At 36.0% G+C, this 5,515-nt stretch overlaps 1 long non-coding RNA gene across 1 annotated transcript; it reads right to left on the bottom strand.

The window, feature by feature from the left end:
- Nucleotides 1-3,211: 3,211 nt before the first annotated feature.
- Nucleotides 3,212-4,847, bottom strand: LOC118480350. Its single transcript, XR_004862066.1, has 4 exons — nt 4,432-4,847; nt 4,242-4,326; nt 3,709-3,790; nt 3,212-3,273 (listed from the first exon to the last, which is right to left on the bottom strand). It is a non-coding gene; the product is annotated as an uncharacterized LOC118480350 (long non-coding RNA).
- Between the last annotated feature and the right edge of the window lie 668 nt (nt 4,848-5,515).

Raw genomic sequence — 5,515 nt, 5'->3', positions numbered from 1 at the left:
CAATCATTGATGTGATTTAGCTTTGGCGGTTTTGTGCTTGTACCAGTTTCAATGTCGTTCTGCATCATTTCTTGAATGCTGCTGCTTTGATTTGTGACCAATGCCCATTGATTTGCAGTTATCATTGCAGCTTGAGGTGGGGCAATAGCTCGCATCCATGCATTTTTGTCAAACTCTGACGTAGATTGCGTAGCTGATGATTGTGGAGTCAAAGTTGTTGTAGTCCACGCGGATGGATCCCACTGACCGTTTGTTCCCATTTTATAAAAATTAATATATTAAGTGAAAATTGATTTAAAATTTGAAAAATTAATTTTCACAAACTATGTTAAAAACTTGAAAAGAAACAAACAGCCGAAAGATCGTGGATCGAAAGACCTGAAAATCACAACTTGTTAAACTTAAACAGATAAGGGACGAAAGATAACACTTGTTCGAAGGATCAACAGTGTTCGAAAGATCACTGTTGAATTTCGAACAATGATTTCGAAAGATTCACAATTGAAAGATCCTTATCTTTCGAATATATATCCTTCGAACAGATTCCTTGGCTCGAAAGATAGATCACAGACTTCGAAAGATGTTCGAAGGATCAATATCTGTCGAACCTCCTTGATCGAAAGATGATCTTTCGACTTCGAAGGATATCTTTCGATGAGATCTGACACAACAGACAAAAAGGTGACAGGTTGGTGAAAAAGGTGATTGGTTGGTAAACAACTTTCGGCAGAAGGTATGTTCAGACCTTAACTTTCTACCAACTCAGATTTGACTTTTAAAATATTGCCCAAAAAGGAAGCTTCTTATCCAGAAACCGGTCACCGGAGTAAGCCGGAATTTTGGCCGGAAATTACCAAACCTTTTAGAACAAGATTTTAAGTTACCCAAACCTTCCCTTAACACACCCGGTTAGTTTAGAACACGTTTTTAAGTTTATAAATGCAAGAAAAACACCAAAAACGGGTGCTAAACCAAGTGTCCAAACACACCAAGATCTTGTACAAACTCGGTTTTAACAAGGAAAAGAGCCAAAGCTCTGATACCACTTATAGGTCCCTCACGGAGGATGAGGTCAAACCTTAACCTTGTTATGTGAAACACACTAGCGAGTGCGGAATCCAAGCTAGAGTGGAAACCGAGTTGAAACAAGCACAAACACAAGACACACAATATTCACCGGTTAACACCACTTGTATTAATATGAATGAAAGGATCGGTTACAAGCTCAATGTTTACAAATCTGTTTTGTAAACTCTCTAACAGTGCGTGTGTGTTCTATATCTCTATCTCACTTGTCTGCTTGTCTAAATGAAATGAACACACTGCATGGGTATATATACCCAGCACAGATCATCTGGTCGAAGGATCAGGATTACTGATCGAAACATCATCTTTCGATCATACAGCCATCGAAGGATCCATATATACCTCGAAGGATGGCATATCCTTCGAGGTTCAACTGCATCCATCGAATGTTATCTTTCGAGCTCATCGAAGGTTATAAACAATCCTTCGATGACATCCTTCGACACAACAAACTTACACTCTATGTGTTAACTGTTTGGCCAAGTCAAACCAGGAGGATGGTTGACTTGGTCAAACTTACATCCAAACACATATATTAACAAACCTAAGACGTAACCCAGACTAACAAAAGACATTGTTTTGTATCATGACCGAATACAGACAAAGTACAGACACAAGTGCACCAACATATGTCATTTGAGTAAAATGTAATATGTCTATACTGAAATGATTCAAATAACGCTACGATATGTAATACCATACAAACACTTATATATAGGAAGTACCAGCGGCGTATCCACCGTGCTTGTATAATATTGCATACGCCTCGTTACTTAAATCACTTACTTAAACCAAACCGTCAAGATGAAATGTTTAACAATTGTAGAAATGTTTATGTATAGTCAAATGTCTATTGTCAAATGTAAATCATGTCAACAGACACATCTGGTTCACACGGTTCAATAGTTACAAACGGTTCATATAATCAAAGGGTTATGACGGTTCACATAGTCAAATGGTTACAACGGTTCAAAATGTAGTATAATGAGTTCATATGCTGGATGAGCATATGCAACAGAAATGCAATGTAAAACAATGTACTAAGTATGCACACAATGGGCGTACGTAGCATGAAATGTATTGTAAAGTGATGTACTAAATATGCACACAATGGGCGTACGTAGCATGAAATGTATTGTAAAGTGATGTACAAAGTATGCACACAATGGGCGTACGTAGCATGAAATGTATTGTAAAGTGATGTACTAAGTATGCACACAATGGGCGTACGTAGCATGAAGTGTATTGGAATCATGTATAATAAATGTACTAATGAACATAGCAAGTATATGATGTGAAAACAGGAAAGCATGAAAGTAACAAGTAGGCACATGTGTTCCACCCCAAAACAGTTTGGAAAACAGTAAAAGAGGGGTCTATGTACTCACATATACACCTCGAAAACATTTAAAAGATGGGGTTCAATGTACTCGCCTGAGATTGCTTTGAAGTTCTTGTATAACAATCAAATAATGCTAGAGATCACGGATATCAAACGACACCTAATATAGGTAACTATGTTAATATACCGGACCTAAATCAGAGGATCGCATAGTATGCGGGTTCGTAAACCAAACGAGTTAGGAGACTCGTGTAATATGGTTTAACAAAGCCTTTATACTAAAATGAAACCTAACCTAAGTGCTTATGACCCATTACGACCCGTTTAGGTAGCTTATGCCACTTTAACGCGTCGTTCGCGTTAAACGCGTTTGGAACGCCTAACATCGTGACCATAAGGTATAACCTCGGAAGGTTATTCCCTATACAGCTATGGTCACCTAATGTGTTTGGTCGGATCCTAATGATCGACCAAATGGGTCGGGTCCGAAAGTGTAAGTGATTGTTTAGATCGCTTACCTTACGACCCTATACAAGCATTAAACTAAAAGTGGCGAGCTAAGCATGTTAGATGTCACACCCCAACCAATGGCGGAAACATCGGGATGAGACGAAGTGTGAAGATTGCTCGAGACATCATAACGCTAATAATTGTGACAAGTATTTAAATAATCCGATTTCATTTCATAAGATAAATTGTCAACATTACAAGAAATTCAAAGACAACAAGTTTAACAAAAATAACATGACAACATAACAAAATTGATACAACATATTAAACCCTAACGTCTATATGTGTATCTAGGCATCAACGCTACTTCTTTTCTTAGCATCATCCTCATCAACCTGTAACATGTTTAAAATAATTCAATGCAAAAGCAAAGGCGAGTATACAAGTTTGGTACGTACATAACAAAAGATAAGTTTTAAACAATTCCTCATAGCAAGCATGTGATTCAAGATAAACATTTAAATATGGCATGTGTCTAACATATCAAACCAAGGAAACGCAATATGCTCATGACATTACCGATGATAAAGGGCGGGTCATTAATCCTATAGCGCTACATATGTCACGGTTAGGCTCGTACGAAGTTAATGATAAGTTCAACACATAAGAATCACCCAAGTTTAAAGTATCAAGCCATCACGTATACAAGCATGTTATAGGAATGTTCATGTGTTTAAGCAAAATGTTCATGTGTAAGTTTTTGATAAGTAAACATGTTACACCCCAAAAGTGGTAAAAGTAAAAAAAGGGGGAAATACGAGTATACTCACCTCGGTTGCGTATGCGATTTCTTGTAAGTAACGCACGAGTATAGATTGAGTAAATCCAAGAGAACGAACGCAAGAGGTTATCCTAGATATGACGATCTTGTTAATATTTGAATGCTTAAATATAATCCCGAACGAAAGGGTTTGCAATTAGATATTTTATTTTATCACGTTATTACATTAATTATAAAAGAGTTTTAAAGTAATTTGTTTGTTATTTCTTTATTTTCCAAAGAAAAATTATTTAGATAAACAATAATAGTATTGTTTTTAGATAACTACTTTAATTGTTTTTAGATAATTTTTATTAGATATACATATGTCTATAATCTGTTTAAAACAAAACTAAATAATAGTAAACATAATACATAGATAAAAAAAAGACCACCATCTTCTTCATTGTATAAAAACATCCGAACACTGTATAAAACTTTTCCCACCCTTTTCAGTTTGATTAGTTGTTTATCATCATCGAAATGTACTAGTTTTAAAAGTAAGGTTACATGAAACGATTGATGAACAGAAACAATTTATACCGAATGAAAGGGTGCGATCTCGTATCGTTTTCCGTTGAGCACCGGTCTCTGGCAAACCTAGAACTCCGGCAACTTGTTCGGTGAACTACAAGTTGTTTCGAATGATCGTAATGATCGAGAAAGTTATATATATATATATATATATATATATATATATCAATAGAATCAAAAGGAATAAGGATTTTTATACCGAAACGGCGTCGGCGGCCTTCCGGTCGTCTTCTCTGATCTCCGGCGAATGCTCCGAACTCCGCCAGGGATACAAGTCTGGCCACATGCAGGTCCGGCGAGGTGCAAGGAAGGTGTTTTCGGCTACGTGCTCGGCGAGCGAAACATGGCCAAACAGTTCCGTCGTGAACTTCGATCTCTAGCGAGCTCCGGTGAACCCCGGTAGCCTTATATCGACGAGGGAGAGAGTGAAAGTGTCTTTCGAATGGTGCGGTTGTGTCAAAAGTGATGAGGGTATCGAACTAGTGATTGAAGTTAAGAGGGTATGTATTAAATAAGGTTGGTTAGGAGATAACACGAACAAAGTAGACCAATGGGTGGCTGGGAAATGCAATCAGCCCCTTGGTGCGCATGAAAGCTGGCCGAATACAATTAATTACCTTCATTTTTCTTTGTCCAATAAAGTCTCTCATTTAGATATAGTTGATGTAATAATGTGTAATCTAAAGAAAAGGAAATAAAGCCTTTAACTTGTATGGACAATAAAATAAAACGTACCTAGGCAGCCGCAGGTTCACTGACCAAAGTCAGCTGAATTTCTTTTGTTAATTTGTCATATTGGTCCCCTAATTTACATATTAAGGCTGAATAATTGTATAATTATCAAATATATATAATATTAATATATTAGTTTATGTGTAATAATAAATAAATACCAAAAATCAAATATGCTAATAAGCTAAGTAAAGGGCTGTGCATCACGATCGCACATGTCCTTTATGTTTTCCTTTTTTTTTTCTTTTTTTTTTATTTCTTTCTCCTATGTTTAATATTAGCATATTATAATATAAGTTATGTAATATTAATGTATTATAAGTAATTTACTAAGCATATAGTATATATATTAACATTTAATCTATATATGAAATTTTGGTGATAAGTTTGCATAATAATAAAATAAAAGTATAAGTTGTGTATCGCGAACGAAATATCAAGCGTTTGGATGAAAGAAGCGTCTAAAGTCAAGTATTTCTTTACGAGAAGCACGAATATGTATCGAACAGATGTATGCATCAAATGTATAAACGGATTTAAATGTACAAGCA

The sequence above is a fragment of the Helianthus annuus genome, chromosome 7 (assembly GCF_002127325.2).
Source record: "Helianthus annuus cultivar XRQ/B chromosome 7, HanXRQr2.0-SUNRISE, whole genome shotgun sequence".
NCBI lineage: Eukaryota > Viridiplantae > Streptophyta > Magnoliopsida > Asterales > Asteraceae > Helianthus > Helianthus annuus.
This window is presented reverse-complemented; position numbering and strand designations above follow the sequence as displayed.